This window comes from Podarcis bocagei (genome assembly GCF_964188305.1).
Source record: "Podarcis bocagei genome assembly, chromosome: Z".
NCBI classification, from domain to species: Eukaryota; Metazoa; Chordata; class Lepidosauria; order Squamata; family Lacertidae; genus Podarcis; species Podarcis bocagei.
Genome location: NC_138140.1, coordinates 19,155,550 through 19,176,857, shown reverse-complemented (window position 1 = coordinate 19,176,857; position 21,308 = coordinate 19,155,550).

The following is a 21,308-nucleotide window of genomic DNA, read 5'->3' as shown; positions in this document are numbered from 1 at the left end:
TATTTGAAAAATGAAAGTAACTTTCTTTTGTTGGACCTGCTTTCAAAAGATGGATACAAATAGAAATTGTCTCCTCTAGAGGGAGCTTGTTAAACTGTTGCTGGAGTCGATCTGGGGATTTCACAGCTTTGGAGATTAAGGATCGTGAGACCAGACTCTGACCTTGGATAAAAATGTGTTTAGTAGAAGTTTTGGTGCTTGCTTTTTGCAAGACAAGTGCTTTGTTGGAGCAGCTGCATGAGAAGATGGATTTGATAACTGTTGCAGTCAAAAACTTTGGACAAACAGTGAATACTCATATAGAAACCATTCAGGAACCAACCCAGGAATCTGTTTTGACAGGGCAAGTGCAAGGGCAGAAGATAATGGAGGAGGTTGCTGTTGAACCTCAAATAACACAAATGGAGAAACCTGAGGCCCTGCAGGAGCATAAGCTGCTGTTTTTGAAGACTGAACCTGGAGAAAGTCAGATATGGAGAGAGGGAGTATCGTCTGGTTGGGAGATGGGAAGTTGGATGGATCCCCCTAGGCAGGGACGTTTTGGTTTTTGGGATTTGGTTTTGGGCCGGGGGGGGGGTCTGGAGTTGTGGGGGCTCTTAACTTTGGAGGGACTTTGAAACATGCTTTTAAATACTTACTGGACTACAGTGCTGACTGTGAAGAATGGGCTGGTTGAAGGGAGACGGAGATATTGTTGGGTTGGAGTCTCCCCGAGACCTACTCCTCAATGAGAAAGGAAAGAAATTAAGAAAAAGATCAACAAAAGACAAGGTAAAGTGCAGGTATAAACAAGAAGAAGATCTGCAGAAGGGACATGGAAAAGACTTAAGAGCCTCGGACATAAGATCACCAGGTTGATGGACTAGATGGAATGGACAGTAAGGACTGACTTAACCCGAGACCAGGAAGAAGAGACGTTGGATGAGGATTAGAAGAAAGTTTTTTTTAAAAAATTATTTTGAGAATTAGTGTAAAATTAATGATTATTAGGAAAAATGTTGGAATGAAACTATTTGGCTTTAGTAGAAATATATAAGGAGTTATGTATAAATAGGTATTAAGTTTTAAGTTTTAAGGTACTTTATGGTAAGATAAGGTTAAAATAAATTAAGGTAAATTGAATGACAGAATATAGTGAAAGATGGAAAGGATTTGCTGAGTTAATTAATAGGTCCACACGTCTGTTCTTAAGGTGGAATGGAATATCCCAGCAATCAGTTCAACCTCAACTAAAGTATCCATGACAGATGGCCATCCAGCTTCTGCTTAAAAACCTCCAATGAAGGAGGGTCCACCACCTTCCAGTGGAGTCTCCACATGTGCAGAATAGAGTAGTACAGTACCTTCTCTTAATTGGGACACTAGACTTCAATAGATACAGTCTAGAATAGCACTGATACCTTTCCTGGTATCAATGTCAAGCTGTTATCTGGGTCTCCTCCTCCATCCCACTTCTGAAGATGGAGACAACATTTTCCTGCCTCCAGTCTGCAGGGACCACACCTGTTCTCCAAGAATTCTCAAAGATTATAGACCGAGGCTCTGAAATGACTTCTGCAAACTCCTTGGTTGCAGCTCATCAGTCCCAGGACGTATTATATGTCATATTATTATACGATGTATATGTTAATGCAGGAACAGTTCTACTATGACACTAATGAAGCTTAAGCTTCAGGGCCCTTAATTGCGGAGGGGCCTCAAAAGTGACTTTAGTTCAGGTTTCTTTTTTAAAAAATGGGTCCAATAAACCCAGTGCGAAATTGCATGACACATATTGATTAATTTTTTGTTGTTGATAATACTTCAACAACCCCAAAGTTTGAGAGTTAGTGGCAGAGATGTTGTAAAGGTGGAATGTCACGGTAACTTGAAAATTGTAAGGCACAGGAAAATTTATTCACACCAGTCACTGTGACATGTGAGATAATTCAGTACAGCAATTTTAATCAAAATATAAGACTAGTAGTTTTTTTGTGAGCTGTCATGGAAAAGCCCCATTGATGAAGATAGCAGTGGTTACTCAGACCTCATTGCTGGTTGCAAAAGGGCGCCCATAACAGTTCAAGCTTCAAGGGACCCTCAAAATGTAGGTCCCTTTCCCCCCATGGCATTATACAGGTCCATATATGTGTGTGTGTGTGTGTTTTCCACAAGCCCTGTCATCTGTAGAGGCTAATTTGTCTGCGGGATTTTCAAAGCATGCTGTGCCAAACTTCTCTGTATCAAGCAAACCCTCACTCTCTCCACCAAACCCTATAAAATCATTTTAAACCCTTTCTTTTTACAGCTTCATAAATCACTTTACATAACTACTCCACTTTACAACTAAATCAACAGCAATCAGTCTGCACTGGTCTCCAATTACCACTTTTGGACATTCGTGTTGGGAGGGTGTGTGTGTGTGTGTGTGTGTGTGTGTGTGTGCAGGGGTGGGGGAGCCGGAATATTGCTGACTCATGTGACAATACATCTCAAATAATATTAACGGTGTGTTAATTAAAGTGACTTGCCAAGTAATAAACTACAACATAAATTGATTGGTATGTTAACATGGTGAAACTGGGCCTCTCCTGGGTATGGAGGACATGTTCTCTGGAAGGAAAACTCATGTAACTCATTTTTAACTGCTGCTCTTTTTGAAAAGGAGCTTTAAATAGAAGGGGATTTGAAAGGGAAAAAATCCTTTGATTCAAATTGCAAGAAAGGAGGTTCCAACTAAACATTAGGGACTCAGCTATAGTCGTAAAGAAAAAGTGCTTTATACGCATTATAACACTGTGACACCAGATGGTGCTGTGGAGTCCTGACTTTCATCAATGTGATTTCCCTTTATAAAGTTTACAACACGTTTAACTGAAACGCTTTTTTTGATGTGTCTAGATCCAGCCTAGGAGGACCTTTCTGACAGCAAGGGCTGTCTGACCATGGGATGGACTCCCTCAGAAAGTGGTGGACTCTCCTTCACTGGAGGTGTTGAAACAGAGGTTAGACAACCATCTTTACCTGGCGTTCTGCATTGTAGAGGGTTGGACTTTTGGGTGTCCCTTCCTACTCTATAATGACTTTTGGGTGTCCCTTCCTACTCTATAATTCTTTGTTTCTCTATGATATGGCATAGCTCATTTGGACACTGCTTTTTGGTCCAAATGCTTCCAAAGCAGTGGGCAGGGTGTTAATACATACAAACAAACAAACAAAAATTAAGCAACCCTTTGAGTCCTCAGTAGGTCAGGTTGAGAAGCATAGTGACTGGCTCCACAGTCACTCAGTAAGGTTCATGGCCAAGTGGGGGGATTTGAACCCCGGTCTCCCGGGTCCTAGTCTAACATGAACTACTATACCACCACTGACTTCCATTAAATTTGCTCTCTTAATTTCTCATGCAAATTTAGATGTTTCCAGTGAAGGAAGCCAGATAACAAAGATAAGGAATGCAATAAAATCAGTTTGCAAAGGGGATCGGAGAAAGAATTCTATTTTTAACCACATCTATAATAAAATGTTTAAAAGTGGAAACATTTATGCATTTGCAATCTCCCAGAATATGGCTTGGCCCTTTGAATTCCACATTTTTTAATTTTAAAAAAGCAACTAATACCCCCCCCCCAAATAAGAATCCCAGAAAGTGGGAGGGGGTGGTTCTGCCACCTTCTCTTGGCTGTTCCAAAACATTTACAGGTAATGACAGGAATGAACAAATCTGCACGGCCGAAAATGCTGTTTGCAAATCCCACTGTCTGCTACCGTATCCTTCACCAGCACAGAGCTGTTCCTTCAGAAGAGGAGCCCAAATAATTGATAAGTGCTGTCAAGAGAGATTTGTACTAGCCTGCAACAAGGAGCCAGCCTCTAAGAGGAACATTTTATTAATTCAAAGCAAGCTGGTCTCTTCCCAACCACCCGCTGAGCCTCTGTGTGCTACTGGCCACACAGGAAAGTGTGTACCCCATCAACCACGCTAGATTGAGCTTAGCCTTACTCCAGAGAGAGTAACAGAAGTTTTGATGGTGGATAAATACTGGTGGGTGCCCTTCTTAGATGCAAAAGTGCCAGCATGGATTCCAGGCAGTTCAGTCGAGCATGTTGGCTGTATTCCTCCATGTTCACTGTTGTATAAACACTGAAAATCAACATTTCATCTCCTCGAGTACCTGCAAAGGTGGCCTTTGGGGAAAGGCCAAGTTGCTCAGTGGCCACAGTATCGGCTCAGCATGCAAGAAGTTCCTAGTTTCAGTTGCCAGTGGTATATCCTGGTAGGGATGAGAGGGACTCCTTGACAGGAACCCTAGAGAAGCACTGCCCACCAAAGTAGACAACACTGAGTTAGATGAACCAGTGGTCTGACTTGGGGCAACCTCTGAAGGTGACTCAGAAACTACAATTAATCCAGAATGTGGCTGCCAGACTGGGGACTGGGAGCAGTCATAATTGATCTACATCGGCTCCCAGTATGTTTCTGTGTGCAATTCAAAGTGTTGGTGCTGAACTTTAAAGCCCCAAATGGCTTTGACCCTGCACTGTACACCTGAAGGAGTGTCTCCACCTTCATCGCTCAGCCCAGATCATTGTGACAAGTGAGGTTACAGGGAACCAGGCAGAGGGCCTTCTTGGGGGTGGTGCCTGCCCTGTGCAACACCCTCCTATCAGATGTCATGGAAATAAACAAGTATATAACTTTTCATAGATATTTTAACGCAGCTGTGTTTCGGGAAGCTTTTAATGTTTGATTTTTATGTGTGTGTTTTTGCCTTTCCCTTTCACTATGCATTTTTGCTGGAAGCTGCTGAGAGTGGCTGGGGCAACCCAGACAGATGGGTGGGGTATAATAATAATAATAATAATAATAATAATAATAATAATAATAATAATAATAATTGATATACAGTAATGTAATTTCTAGTGTTCATCAGGAGAAGCTATAACTGAGCAGAGGTGCACTTGCTTTTTATGCAGGAGGTCACAGGTTCAATCCCCAATGCCATCTGCAGATGGGGCTAGGAAGGAGTCCCTTGCCTGAAACCCTGGAGAGCTGCTGCCAGCCAGTGTGGATGATATTGAGCTAGATGGGACAAAGGTCTCACTCAATATAAGGCAGCTTTCTGTGTGTAGAAACTGGCCTACAGTACAGAGGGAAGAAAATTCACATCCTTTGCTCCTCCTTTTTCTCTAGTCCTTCCTGCCAGTTTGTACAGTAGTACCTCAGGTTACATATGTTTCAGGTTACATACACTTCAGGTTACACACTCCGCCAACCCACAAATAGTGCTTCAGGTTAAGAACTTTGTTTCAGGATGAGAACAGAAATCGAGCTCCGGCGGCACAGCAGCAGCAGGAGGCTCCATTAGCTAAAGTGGTACTTCAGGTTAAGAACAGTTTCAGGTTAAGAACAGACCTCTGAGATGAATTACTGTATTTTTTTGCTCTATAAGACTCACTTTTTCTCTCCTAAAAAGTAAGGGGAAATGTGTGTGCATCTTATGGAGCGAATGCAGGCTGCACAGCTATCCCAGAAGCCAGAACAGCAAGGGGGATTGCTGCTTTCACTGCATAGCGATCCCTCTTGCTGTTCTGGCTTCTGAGATTCAAAATATTTTTTTCTTGTTTTCCTCCTCCAAAAACTAGGTGCGTCTTGTGGTCTGGTGCGTCTTATAGAGAGAAAAATATGGTAAATACTTAACCTGAGGTACCACTGTATATGGTAACCCAGAAGGGAACATGGTGCTTGGACTAAAAAAGTCCCCACGCTCACATCCCAGATGGTGGCTCCTCCAACTCTTCACCTCAGAGAGGAAAGTTGTACAGGTAGTGATTAAACAAGGAGGTGCTGTGGAGTCAGAAGGCTCCGAAAAATGGCAGGGGGATCCCTTCATGGGTGGGATCCCAGCCAGGTGCCCCCCCAACTCTGTTCTTGGTGTCTGCTTTTGCTCTCCCCATGCGAGAAAACTTTTCTCTCTTTGCAACATAAGCCATTAAAAGATGATGGAATATCGCTCTTGAAAAATGTCACACGAAAGGTTTTAATTAAATATTGGGTTGGGCGGGGGGAGATTCAGGGCATTGTAATTTAATTCAGCCTTTTAATGGTTTCCTAGCAACTTATCATGCAAATGAGCCCCTCCGCTTTCAATCTTGGTGCCTCAGAAAAACGATGACAGTAAAAGTTTCGTTGCGGAACCTCATGAGGGAACAAACAAAGAGAAGGGGTCCCGTCATCACACTTAAAACATCTTTTGTGAGAAAACTGCAACAGGCAGGGAAACCTCTGAGGACGATCAAGGGAAGATGGAACGACTCCCCTTTGAGGAAAGTGTGCAGGGTCTGGGACTTTTTAATTTAGAGAAAAGGTGAGGAAGAGGCAACAAGATGGAAGTTTATAAAATCATCCCCAAAATGGAGAAAGTGGAGAGAGAAAAGTTTTTCTTCCTCTCTCATAACACTAGAATTTGTGGACACCCAGTGAAGCTGAATGTTGGGAGACCCAGGGCAGATGGAAGAAAGTCCTTCATATAATCATAGAATTGGAAAGGACCCTGAGGATCCTCTAGTCCAGCGATTCTCATCCTGTGGGCCCCCAGATGTTGTTGGACTACAACTCCCATCAACCCTGAGCTCTGGCCTTGCTAGCTAGGGTTGATAGGAGTTGTAGTTCAACAACATCTGGGGTTGAGAAAGGTTGAGTCCAACCCCCTGCAATGCAGGAATATGCAACTGTCTCATACGAGGATCAAACCTTGGCACTATCAGCACCACACTCTAACCAACTGAGTTACCCAGGCGTCTTCATGCAGTGCATAGTTAAATTGTGGAACTTACCCGCATGGGGGGCAGTAATGACCACCAGCTTGAGTGGCTTTTAAAGAGGATTTAGACACATCCCTGGAAGACAATAAGACTATTAACATCTGCTTGCCATGACTGCTATGCCATCAACAGGAGGGGAAAGTGCTTCTCATTGGGGCAACTGCTTGGCAGCGACAGAGCATATGCCTGCACTGCCCAGGGTGGGCGTGTTCCTGAGGGGGGAGTGGCATGGAGGGTGCCCTCCCAGGCGCAGGATAGCCACTCAGGTGCATAGAGCAGCGCACGCGCCCTGCAGCCGGGGGCAGAGCGAGTCACCAATGGCGGTCATTCTGTGCACCACCCGTCTGCGACTGCCAAATGTCACCCCCTTCAGCGAAGACACTTGGGGCGGTCCGCCCCCACCACACACCCCTTCCTCTGCCCCTGCTGCTTGGCCACTCTGAGAACAGGATGCTGGACTTAGATTGACCTTTGACCCAATCGGGTATGGTTCTCCATATGAACATCTACTGTCATAGCAGAACCTCCATACCCAGGAGCAGTCTACCTCTGAATACCAACTGCTGGAAATCGGAAGTGAGGAGACTACTGTTGCCCTCAGAGGTCCTTCTGGATGGCTTCCCACTGAGACATCTAGTCACCCACTGTGAGAACAGGGTGCTGGATTTGATGGGCCATTGGCCTGATTATCAGGCTTCAGGCTTTTTTGTTATTATATTATTCTATGTTGTGACTTGAATGCTAGCTGGAAATTGAGGAAGGGAGAGGGCTCTTGTGCCCAGGTCCTGCTTATGTACTGAGCAACTGCTGGTCTTTCAGAGCAAGCTAACAATTCTGTCTCACAAGCCATGGTAAGGAAGCCGTCAGTGGAAGACAGTAAGTCTGATACTGAAAAGAGTAATTGCAACCATTGTTGAAAAGCTGGAATGGATTTTTATCATATGCTCTGGGAATATAATAGACCAAATAGATATTGGGGAATAGCAGCAGGAGATATGAATGAAACATTGTGGCTGCAATTGATCCCCGTTCCTTTATTACACCCCCAAACCAAAACAGAAAATGGATCCTTTGAAAAGATGCAAGGACGTCCTCCCCATGCAATATTGATTGCAAGAATAATATTTGCAAGTTTCTGGAAAGGAAAGTGAGAGGCAGTGTGGGTTAGTGGTTCAACTATGACCTAAGGGAGACCAGGGTTCAAATCCCCACAGTTTGCCATGAAGCTCACTGAGTGTGACTTTGGATGCAAGCAGACACAAATGAGTGCTGCAAATTAGATTTCTCCACCTCTAGTTAATAGGACTGGTGTGCAGCTCCCTCCGTAAATTTCCCAGCATGCAAGACCAGTGAGAGTGTTTGGAACAGCAGCCCCCAAAGTCTTCATTGGTATTCAGGAAGTGGTGTTCACTAAGGCTGTTAAGGCCAGTCTCCGTCGCAAAATTTCATCCTTCCTAAGGAAAGACTTAAAAGGCTTCAGGAGGAAAGTTATTAGAGAAGTTTGAACTCACTTATGAGTGATTTACCAAGGCTTCTGATCTCCCCTTTGAAGCTGCATGTGGATTTGGGGGCTTACCAAGGAGCGGATGCAGAGTGCTGGAGACATCTTGCCAACCTGGAGCAGATGCCTGTCAAAGGTTGGCCCAGGAGAAAGACGAGTTCATAGGTGTAAGAAACAAGAACCACCTGTTGTATCAGCCCAGTGCTGTTTTTCTAGGGAAAGAGGTGCTGTAGCTCAACGTTAACTTCTCCCTTGTTCTCCTAGAATGGCAATGGTGTCCACCTGAGAGGTGCCAGAACTGAACTCCAATGAGCTCCAGATGAAAAATAAAATAAAATGCCCTGCTAATGTCCCATGTAGTCCAGCATCGTGTCCTCACAGTGACTAACCAGATGCCCATTATGGGAAACTAGTGAGCAGGACTAGTGAGCAGGTCATCTAGTCCAACCCCTTGCAATGCAGGAATCTCAGCTAAAGCATCCATGACAGGAGACCTTTCATCCTCGGCTTAAAAACTTCCAATGAAGGAGAACCCACCACCTTCCAAGGAGTCCCCAGTAAAATAGCTCTTCCCATCAGAATATTCTTCCTGATGTTTAGTTAGAATCTTCTTTCTTGTAACTTGAAGCCATTGGTTTGGGAGGGCAACCATCTGCTTGATTATTTTGTTTGCTGTTTTCTAAACCTCCCTCAACTCTATAATATCCTTTTTGAGGTGGTATGATCAGAACTGTACACAGTGGTATCATAGTGCTTTAAATGTATGGTACCAATGGGGTGTTAATGTTCACCCACACTACCAAACAGTAAAGGAAGTGGTTGTGGGAGACAAAAGTAGCTGCTCCCAGATGTTGGAGCTCCCTCCCAAGAGAAGCCAGACTGGCTCCCTCCTTGCTGTCTTTCTGCTGGCAGGTGAAGATTCTTGTTCCAACAAGCTTTGGGGAACTGACTGTTTTTAATTCAAGGGCTGGTGCCATGCAGTTTTTATTGTAATCATTGATATAGTTAAAACATATTTTATAACTGTATATAGTTTTGATTCTATTAATGTTTACTTAATTGCTTTTTAATGATTGTCCCCCCCCCTATGTTTTTAGTGGTTCTTATTTCCTGTGACGGGGTGAGCTCCCGTTGCTTGGTCCCTGCTCCTGCCAAGCTAGCTGTTCGAAAGCACGTCAAAGTGCAAGTAGATAAATAGGTACCGCTCCGGTGGGAAAGTAAACAGCATTTCCATGCTCTGGTTCACCAGAAGCGGCTTAGTCATGCTGGCCACATGACCCGGAAGCTGTACGCCGGCTCCCTTGGCCAATAAAGCGAGATGATCGTTGCAACCCCAGAGTCGGCCATGACTGGACCTAACGGTCAGGGGTCCCTTTACCTTTACCTTTTTATTTGTATCTGTAAGCTGCCTTGCATTCCATCAGGAAAAAAGGCGGGGTATAAATAAATAATCATCATTATTATTAATACACTAATGTGAGGACAAACCACATTGTGACATCTGACCCCATTCACAATTTCCAAGTTCTCCCCCGCCCCAATATTCTTTTGTTGGTCCTCCTTTGCTGCTTGTTATCCTCAAAATTTCAGGACATGGAAGGGCGAAGAGAGGAAAAATTGCCCAGCTATTATGGCAAAGCCATTGATGAACTTGCTCTGTGACATTCAAAGGAAATCCCTCCTCAAATCATGAAAAAGGTTTGCCACTGGGGGATTTTAATAAATCCATTTAATTAAGAGATATGTTTTAAAATTAAATTATGATGAATGGCATTAAATCCCTTCTCCATCAAACAGAGCTGTGAGGCAGTGGGTGTCAACGGCTTGACTTTCAACTTTATGTCCCCCCCCAAATTGTCTTGGAAGGACGAGATTCAGATCATTAATTACCAAATACAAAAGGAATGGTTTCATTTACTGCCTTGAAATCCTCCTTTTCTTGCTTGCCTGAACCTACTATGGGGATATGCTTTGAAATGTTTGATATTGTTACAGGCAGTGGTGTTCCCCCCCCCCAGGTGGTACTCAATGTTATGCAGTACCGACACCTTTTCCCTCCTTCTTCAAATCTTGCAGTAAGGTAAGTGGAGGATGGGGAGAGCAAACAAGCATCTGTGGCCAAAATTGGGGTTGCCAAAAGCAGCAGCAGGAGGAATTCACAGCACTGACACCTCAGGAGGGACTAACACATCTTAGAGGCATAGAATTGGACTTAGAATCATCCTAAGCAACAGTGGAATGTATGCTACCGCTACCTGGGCCAGGTGCATGGGGTGTGTCCCCAAGGGGGGTAGGATGCTGAGGGAGTACACCTGACCTGGGAGCGGAGCTGCGACTGGTCGCGAGAAAGCTGCCTCGACAGCATCTTTGCACATTGGCACCCAGCCGAGGAGAGGGATGGCGAATTTGCTGCCAACTCGCCTCTCTCCACCCCTGGATCAGGCACACCAGAGCTAGGTTCTGATGAGGGAGCCTGTTGTGGTGGCACCTGGTCATGCCCATTAAAAAAAAAATGCACCTGGAGCCATGGCCCCCTCAGCCCCCCATGCTACGCCACTGATCCTAGGCTCCACCCCCATGTCTCTCTATAACAGCCTGCTCCAGCCAGCCAGCATGGCTGTTGCCCTTCAGCCCCTGCATGGCGATATGCCCACTTGTTCCAGCTTGTCAATATCCTTGTTAAATTGTGGCACCCAGAACAGGACACAATACTCCAGGTGTGGTCTGACCAAGGCAGAAATACGTGGGACCAGGGCTTTTTTCAGCCGGGACTAGCCGGAACTCAGTTCCATTATCCTTCTGGTGGGTGTTGTTGCCAGTATAAAGAACAAGGGCAGCGTTCATGGTGAGTTCTGGCACCTCTTTTTCTAGAAAAATAGCACTGAGCGAGACTATAACTTCCCTTGATCATGACGCTAGACTTCTGTTGATGCAGCCTAGAATAGCATTCGTCTTTTGTGCTGCTGCATCACACTGCTGACTCATGTGAAGCTAGAGCCTTTCATATGTACTAGTGGCAAGCTTTTTTTTTATCATGACAACACAGAAACAAAATCTCAAGCAAACGTGATCAAAGGAAACAGATTTGAAAGTGATAAGAGCAGCAGAGCTTTAAGTAAGAAGTGAGGAAGGTGTTTTGCTCTAGGCTCTCACCTGGTCAATTGAAAATAAGCAATCAACATGCTCAATGTCAGGGACTGGACTGAGGAAGAATGGTGGGGACTGCCCCCCCTTCCCGAACCTTCCTGAGAAGAGGAGGACAGTATAGATTTAGAACAGTGGTTTGCAGAAGGTCATGGTTCAGAGGCTGAGGAGGGGAGAAGCTGGGAGATATTGGGAGAGCAGCAGGAAGAAGAAGCACCAGGGGAGAGACAGATGACAGATTCAGTGTCTTTGGAAAGCATTCCTGACCCCCCCCCAGGACCCTGCATGCATTGAGAGCAGTAGAACAGAATGCTCAGAGGCGGAAAGCACAGATCAGCTGGCGCAGGTATGACGTAGAATAGGAGAGATGGAGGTGGTGGGACTTTACTTGGAGCAACACCAATATCTGAGAGTCGGCATCATCCGTCTCTCTCTGTGAATAGTGAATAAAATACCATCGTAAGAACTTCTTGTTTCCCCATTTCTAGCTGCCAGCCGTGAGGGAAGGGGATCAGATTCTCTGGAGCCCCCAAGTTATTCCACCACCCCAGGAGGTGCTACTGCCCACTTTGAGAACCACTGCTCTAGCACAGGAACCCATGTGCTAGTGGACAGTGAACAATGGACACAGCCCTGTGATTCAGTGATCTGGTCTGGAATGCCCTTTGAACCACACCCTGCACTACCCACATCAGAAGCACCACTAGTAAATTTTCTAGTTAGTTCAAAAGGTCCTGATTTATTAAGCCAACTATATTGCTGTACATATTCAAGACCCTGAATGACGCTGGAGGGAGGTAGTGGGAGAAGCCAGCACAAGATGGAGAAGAAAGGGAGCCTTGTCACACAGAGATAAAGCAATTATTGTTTCATTAAAGATGGATGGCAACGTGCTGCTGCCCTCCTGAGTAATGGCTGCCGTGACACCTTCATACCAAATGAGGAATAAGCTTCCTCGTGGCCCTTCCGATTGGACTCTGGAGTGTGTTCCCGGTCGACTGGTGGGGAAAACCACAGGGATGCTTCCACCCCTGAAAGGTCAGCCTAAAATATTCAAGAGCTGAAGGTCACGCGTTTGTGGAGAAAGGCCATTGTCAGCCCAGAATACATTACAAAGTCATTATCCCATCCTGCCTCCTCAGAGCGAGTGCAGCACACTGGCTGGTGGCCAACTAGGCAGAGCAGGCTGTCAAAAAACATCAATCCAGCAACAAAAGGTGTTACCATTAGTATATAAAGTCCTTAACAACTTGGGATCAGTTTACCTATGAGATCACCTCTCCCCATATATGCCCACCCACCTGCTTCAGTTGGTGGAATGGGCACCGTTACAGGTGCCACATAATACTCATTCCACATTTGTAAGAACTCCATCTTTTAGCATGGCAGCACCTACACTCTGGAACCCCCTTGACATTAGGCATGTGCCTTCTCTGTATTCTTTTCGGCCCCTGCTAAAAACATTTTGTTTAGACAAGCCTATGTTTAGAAGTTGTTGTGAGTTTTCAATCTGTTTTAGCCTATTGCTATTTTAACATTTTGTATGTCTTAAATTATTGTTGTTACCTTTTCTTAGTGACAGGAAACCCTCAACGTGTGTGGTTCCTTGGGGTTATGTTTTATCCCCTAGATGCTCTTTAACATCTACATGAAACCACTGAGCACGGTTTTCCAGAGGTTTGGAGAACGTTGTCAGCAATATGCTGATGACACACAACTCTACCTTTCCTTTACACCTGCAGGTAAGGCAGTGGATGTGCTGGACAGTCGTCTTGACTTGGTAATGGACTGGATGCGAGCCAACAAACTGGAGCTCACTCCAGGTAAGACGGAGGCACTCTTAGTGGGCAGTTCCCTAGACCGAATGGGGGGGCGGGGAGGCTGCCTGCTCTTGATGGGGTTACAGAGTATCTTCCATCTGTTCTGGCTGTTGGCCCAGCCCTATCTGGACAGGAATAGCTTAACTTCTGTTGTCTATGCTCTGTTAACCTCTAGGTTAGTTTACTACAACTTATTATGTGTGGGGCTGCCTCTGAAGAAGGTTCAGGAAATTCAGGTAATGCAAAATTCAGTGGCCGGGTTACTCACTGGGGCAAGACAGTTTGAGCATACAGTATTACACTGATCCTGGCCTGACTGCAGTGGCTACCAATTAGTTTCAGGGTACTGTTTGAAGTGCTGGTTTTGACCTATAAAGCCTCAAACTACTCAGGACTGCAATACCTTAAGGACTGCTACTCTCCATAGGAATCTACCTGGACCCTGAGATCATCCTTTCATGCCCTTCTTTGTGTGCCTCTTCCACAGGATGGCAACATGAGAACGGGTCTTTTCTGCGGTGGCTCCCCATTTGTGGAATGCTCTCTCCAGGGAGGTTCAGCTGGTGCCTTCATACACCTTTAGGCGCCAGGCAAAAACAATCTTCTTCAACTAGGCCTTGGGATGATTAATATCTGATGCCCTTTTAAATGTGTTGTGAAAAGGGGAAATAGTTGGTTGGCTTTTGTTCTTATCTTAGCTATGTATTTTGTGTTTTTTGTATTGTAATCTTATGTTGGAAAGTGTCCTGACTTTGAAGGGTGGTATACAAATTTTGATGATGATGATGATGAAGATGATAATAATAATAATAATAATAATAATAATAATAATAATAATAATAATACCATGCAATCTGACTAGTGGAAGGTGACACAGGAGCAGTGAACATCTCTTGGCTGTTCCCAAACCTGCCCATGTAATCACAAGCTTCATTTGATACTGTGGGATCTCCAAGTAAATTTGCAGATGACTGCATTGCATGTCTCTCCTTCCATCCCCTTAGGGATACAGGTGGTGCTGTGGTCTAAACCACCAAGCCTCTTGGGCTTGCTGATTGCAAGGTCGGCAGTTCAAATCTGCATTGTGGGGTGAGTTCCCATAGTTGAATTTGACTGGACTTCACTGTTCAGGGGTCCTTTACCTTTACCTGTCCTCTGATAAAAAACCCTAAACATTATTTAAGCATTGAGCTTCCTTTGCTATATTCTCTCCCTCTCTGCAACTCAGAAAGTTGTTGTTTGCTCAACTTTAAAGGGTTTGTGAGGGCAAAGGAGCTTCCTGGGTGTGTGGGTGGTGCAGCAGGCAGCTTGCTGAAGTGTGTGGTAATGTGGATTATGTGTTGCTTTTCCACCCCCACCCCCAGACTCAGACCATCCCGGTCTTTTTTTCTGGAGTGCATTTGGCTTACAAGCTGGGAGGATGTTCTTGTCTGCAAGACAACATCATGCATGACAAGAAACAGACAAAAGCACCAATCTCTAAAAATTGCTGCCTTAAATTGTACAGTAGGGTAGAAGGACAACTGCACATCTGTCTGGAGTAAATAGTAAGAGGTGATTAAACAAAAAACCTTGATGGTTTAAGGGGCAGCTAATATCATAGATGACAGAACTGGGATTCAAGATTACCTTAACAGATTGGAGATCTGCGCCAAAACTAACTAAATGAATTTTAAAAGGGAAGGCCCAGCCCAGGTGCAGCTTCCCAGGGGATGCCTGGTTGCGGCCCCTCAAAAAAAAAGTCCCCAGGGCCATGCCCCTCAACCGCCACACTACGCCACTGGGAGGTTGAACTAGATGACCCTTGGTGTCCCTTTCAACTCTACAATTCTATGACTCTATGAGAGTTAAGGTTCTCTCTCCTGTTTACTCAAGCTCCAGACATCTGGGAAATTAGGGGCTTAGGCTGCTGCCTTCACAGATGCGCCCTGGATTACTATGCGGGGCTCAGCCATTCTCTTAGGAGTTGAATAATAATATAAAAGATTCTGTGTTTCAACTATTAGGTAGTCGATGTAGTCATGTTTCATTATACAGCTTCCCAGCGCCCTGAAACTCATTAAATCTAGTTTTAATAATGGCCTGACATTAAATCAACATACAGGCGCTGTCTTATTAAAGTGAAATTAAATCATTCACCTGAGACATTTAATTGTGAGCAATTTCTTTTTCCCAAGGTGCCAAACAATTTAGGGACTTTATTAGGATCACCGTCTGTCTTCTCCTCCATTTCCTGACCTGTCTCTCTGTCTTCTCCCATCTCTTCAAATTAACTTAGCTGCTTGCACTGAACAGAGGTGTTGGGCTCTAACGTACAGTACCCCTGTGGGGAAAGGTTGCAGCGTTTGAGGCTTTGTAATTTAGAGAAAAGGCGATGGAGAGGCAACATGATGGAAGTTTATGAAATGACGCATGGCATGGAGAAAGGGGAGAGAGAAAGGTCCCCCCCACATAACACTGGAACTCAGGGTCACCCACTGAAGCTGAATGATAGAGCATTCAGGATACACAAAGGAAATCCCTTCTTCACACAACGTATAAACTGTGGAGCCAGCTGCCAAAAGAAGGAGCCTTAGCCATCAATTTGGATGGCTTTAAAAGAGGGTCAGAGGGTGGCGCTGTGGGTTAAACCACAGAGCCTAGGGCTTGCCGATCAGAAGGTCGGCGGTTCGAATCCCCGTGATGGGGTGAGCTCCCGTTGATCGGTCCCTGCTCCTGTCAACCTAGCAGTTCGAAAGCACGTCAAAGTGCAAGTTGCTTATTAGGAGACTCCCTCTACCCCCCTCCCATTGCTACAATTCACAGTGTGGTTTAACAGTCCTTCTGCCCAGGGAACTCTGGGAAATGTAGTTCTGCAAGGGGAAATAGGGGTTTCCTAACAAATCAAAGGGATGTGGGTGGCGCTATGGTCTAAACCACTGAGCCTAGGGCTTGCCAATTGGAAGGTCGGTGGTTCAAATCCCTGCAACGGGGTGAGCTGCCGTTGCTTGGTCCCAGATTCTGCCAACCTAGCAGTTTGAAAGGACGTCAAGAGCAAGTATTGATTCATTTTTCTGCATTGTTTACCTTGTTGTGTACACTGCAAAATCCAGGAAGGTCCATAGATACAGAGCAACCTGTTTTGCATGCAGAATATCCTAGGTTAAATCTTCAAAGGTATCTCCAGGTATGCTGGGAAAAGACTCCTGCCTGACACCTGCTTATAGACAGTGTAGACATTCCTGAACTCGATGGACCATTGGCGTGACACAATATAAGACAGCTTCTTATGTTCCTATTTAATCCAGCCCTTTATTCAGAACAATGAGGACTAGAGTCTTAGGGGATGGACTCAGTGGTAGAGCAAATGCTTTGGATGCAGAAGGTCCCAGTTTGGAACCAAAAAAAGAGACATCTGCAGGTTGGTCTGGGAAAAGACTCCCTGGCTGAAACCCTGGCAAGCTGCTGCTGCTGGTATACAATACTGAGCTAGATAGATCAGTAGTCTATCTAGAGCATCCGCCTTGCAAGCAGAAGGTCCCAGGTTCAATCCCTGACAGCATTCCCAGGTAGGGCTTGGGAAAGAATCTCTGCCTGCAACTCTGAAGAGCAGGTGCCAGTCAACGCCAACAACACTGAGCCAATGGACCAACGATCTGACTAAGTGTAAGAAAGCTTTCCTTGAAATTCACAGGCAAGGCTCTCCTCTCAGACTCATGTGTGAGAACTAAGTGTTCTCTCAGCTATTTCTCTCATGGGCTGGCCACATGGCTTTTATCTCCTTTCCAACATAAAAGCAAACTATGCCTCCATGCCAAGAAGCATCTCCTGTGATCAGGGCCATTATCTCCAGCTCCCCGCCCACCAAGCCCACAGCATGATACTCCCTACCACCAGAGCCAATTAATCCTCCTCTGGGTGCCAGCCATCCAGCGATAAACAGGAGCTGTACATCTCCATTAAAGGATAATACAAGGCCATTAAACTTGTTTTTAGCTCTTGCTGTTCAATTATCATCAGTATTTAGGTACCTTGGCCTTGAGTCTGCAAATACAACCCCCCCCCTCAAAAAACACACACACACAAGAGCAAAAATGACTCCCAAGTGCAGCAGCGTAGCGTGGGTTGTTAGCACCCGGGGCAAGGCAAGTAATTTGCGCCCCCTAACCCCTAACCTGCCGCCGCTGCCAGCTTCCTCTTGCTGCTGCCTGGTCTGGTCTGGTGTGGTTCTCTCCCGCGCTCAGCGCTGCGCTGGGCGGCCGCTGCACTGTCCCTCCCCCAGATAGTCCCTCGCTCTCTCTCTGCACCGCACGCCTGGCACCCACCCCCTCCACAGTGGGCGGCGACCCAGCGGCTCGGATCGGATTCGCATAGCCAGCACTGCAGTGAGAGAGAGTGAGTGAGTCAGGTAGGGGCAGAGAGCTGCGAGTGCAAGCGCGCCCCCCCCCAGATGTTGTGCCCGGTGCGGCCGGCACCCCCTGCACCCCCCACGCTACGCCACTGCCCAAGCGTAGCTAAGGGATTTCAAAATGATACACGAAAATATGGCTCACTTTTGAGCTAGTGGGGGTTCCTTGCCTGGTGCCTCCCACAAGTCCTTTGCATCCAGCCAGTCCCTGACAGGTTCCACAGGTCAGACAGGTCAAAATTACAATATGTCAATCAGAGCATTTTGTGAATTACAGATCTTGCACCTTCCAGGCAGAATTTTCATTTGGTATTGACATTCTGAACAGTTTTTGCAAGTTTCCTTCACATGTCAGCTTGAGTGATCAACAGGGTTGCTTCGTCCTGTTTATTGGACAGTCTGGGCAAACATCATTATTTGTGTTATCAGTCACCTCCATTAGGTTCCATTGTAATTGAAGAAACCCTGCCTGAACACTTCCCCAGAGGAGCGGCAGCCTACGTGTGACCTCACACTCCAGGGATTATGGCAGCAGCGGTTTCCCAGAACACAATAGTATGCATGTGATTTTGGAAGTTCATTTGACAGAATTAGTCATTTACAAACGATTTTATACAGTATTCCATTCACAAGTACACAATTTCTGTAGCAAAACCAGTTTAATTAACTGTTTCTGGTTGAAATGGAAAGCCTCCATACCCTGCTGTGCTGCTTGCTACATTTTCACAGCAAGTGGTCCCATTCATAAAGACCAGCAGTATTACCTGCTATTACAGCAGCCTGGCCATTAGGTGTGCTATGGCACAACAACTCTGACAGCAGAGGTTTGGACATCTTGTCCCATTAAATTTTAAAGTCCTTTCAGGTGCGAGCCTTTACTGAGGATTCCGTTAAGGTTTTTGGGGTGGTGTGTGTGATGTTGTGCTTTGAGGAGACATGTAGGTGCATTTATGGCTTTGTATCTGTGAAGAGGTAATGGTGTTTCGCACTTGTGATCACACTCATATATCACTACCCTCCTCCACAATAATGAGAACATAAGAAGAGCCTGCCTGGGTCAGGCCAAAGTGACCTGAAACACAATAGAGAAAGCAGGACTCAAGCACAATAATAATTTTAAAAATCTACTTCCCTCAAAATTCCCACAGATGGCTTGCTTTACCTCAAAAAGGAGACTGGAAAGGGTTAAGAAAAGGGCACCCGGAAAGATCAAGGTGTCATGGCCCCATGAGAAAAAGGTGCATTTGGGACTTTTTAGGTTAGAGAAAATGCAACTAAGAAGTGACATGATAGAAGTTTATAAGGTTAGGCAGGGCATGGATAACGTGGAAAGAGAAAGGTTTACCTCCCTCTCTTAGAACACTAGAGTTCGTAGACACTCAGTGAAGCTGAATGCTGGAAGATTCAGGACAGATAAAAGAAAGTGTTAGGAGAGCTTGCAGCTTGGGTGAATTAGATTGAAATAACTACTTACAGTTCCTGGAGTTCAAAGGGCTTATTCATGCAGGAACTATTTACAGAATGAATGGAAAAGAGATAGAGAAACAGCAAACATCTTTTATCAGCAAATTGGGCAAGGAAAAACAAAATGGTTCAGCCATTTTAGGATTGGAGTTAAGTTAAACACAAGGGCTACAAGGAAGTGCTGGATAGATAGCTACACAAACAATGACCTCATATGGTTTAAAGTAATACATTAACTAGAAGTTCAGAAGGAGGAAATATGCTTGCTTTTCTTCAACAGAAAGTCCTTCTTCATGCAGCACGTAGTTAAACTATGGAACTGCCTTCAACAGGAAGCAGTGGTGACTACCAAGTTAGATGGAGGAGAAGTCTCTGGGTGGTTACTAGCCATGATGGAGGCTATGCCCTGCTTCCACATCGCTAGCAATGTTTCTGAATATCAGTTACTGCAAACCACAGGAGGGGTTATTGCACTCAAATTCTGTTGCAAGTCCAGGTTTCCCTTTGGGGCATACTACTGGCCACAGTGAAAACAGGATGCTGGACTAGATGGACCATTAGCTTGGGCTCTTCTTGGGTTTTGACTTTATCCATGAATCCACAGATTACAGGAAGCCAAGCAGAAGAAAGTATAGCAGCATCTCTTAGCTCTTACCAGCTCAGTCTTCTTGGGTGTTGAATGATTCAGTGACTAATATAGCTGAAAGCTTTTGAGGTTTGCAACATTTGAAGCAAGCACATTACATTGGCATAAATATAATAAAAGGGATTCACAATTTATGGCTTACAAAATTGTTGCAGGGAATCTGCTAACCATTCTGATCTCCCCACCTCTGCATTGTATGTAAAAAGCCCAAATTTCAGCCCTTTGCAGCATCTGCAAGTAGGCCTGGTAAATGCTCTCATACTAGTGAAAAAAGCATACAGAAATGCATTATATTAATTAAAGCTGCAGAGGAAAATGTGGATTTCCATGAGGGAAATTTTATTTCTGAAAATGTTCCTTTCAATTATCTGCCATCTGAACTGGAGCAAAAAAATGATGTAACGGACAAGCAAACTTGCCTCTACATTCATAAATGGGTTATATTTCTCTTCCTTATTTAGCCTTGTTATAAATACATCTGTAATTAACTGCAGGGAGGAATTATTCCCAGGGCTTCATTACAGTAGGCGTGGGAGGAGTACATTTGTTCTCACATACATCAGGAAATCTTATTATTTATTAAGCTTATTAAGGCAATTGCCTTATACTAATCATCTCCTAGGTGATTCACAATAAATTTTTCTATTACAAGTAGAACTTCTCCAATCTTGCCTCCTTCATCAGGATTTCTTTGATGACTGAGAAGTGTGAAAGGGGAGACACCTGGCTTACCAGTAGTACACCTGAAAGGATCTGGGAGTCTTAGTGGACCATAAACTTAACGTGAGCCAACAGTGTGATGCAGCAGCAAAAAACACCAATGCTATTCCAGGCTGCATTAGGAAAAGTATAGTGTCCTGTTTAAGGGAAGTAATAGCCTCACTCTATTCTGCCTTTGTCAGAATACACCTACAGTCCCATGTCCAGTTCTGGGCACCACAATTTAGGAAAGATATTAACAAGTTGGAACATGTGCAGAGGTGGAGGCAACTGTTTGCACTCTGGACCCTTGATCTTCTTGGCAGATAAAAACTAGAAGGGAGGGGACAACTGACTGGGCCAGGGAGCCAGGGGTGGTCCTTGCCTGCTTGAAGGAGACACTCCTCAAGAAACCCTCCCTGGATTTGGAAAATCTAAGTAACTACCAGGGAGCTGCCAATCTCTGCTTCTTGGGCAAGGTTGTTGAGTGGGTGGTCAAACCAAATATAGGCACTCTTGGATGAAACTGATTTTCTAGATCCATTTCAATCAGAGTTTATGCCCAGTTTTGGTACAGGAGCTGCTTTGGTAGCCCTGCATGACCACCTCTGTTGGGAGAGAGACAAAGGAAATATGTCCCTGTTAATTCACCTTGACCTCTCATCAGTTTTAGATACTATCAACCATGGGATCCTTCTGGAGCAGCTTTCTGAGTTAAGGGTGGATGGCACCACTTTATGTTGGTTCTGGTCCATAGCTGTCAACTTTTCCCTTTTCTTGCAAGGAATCCTATTTGGAATAAGGGAATTTCCCTTTAAAAAAGGGAAACGTTGACAGCTATGTTCT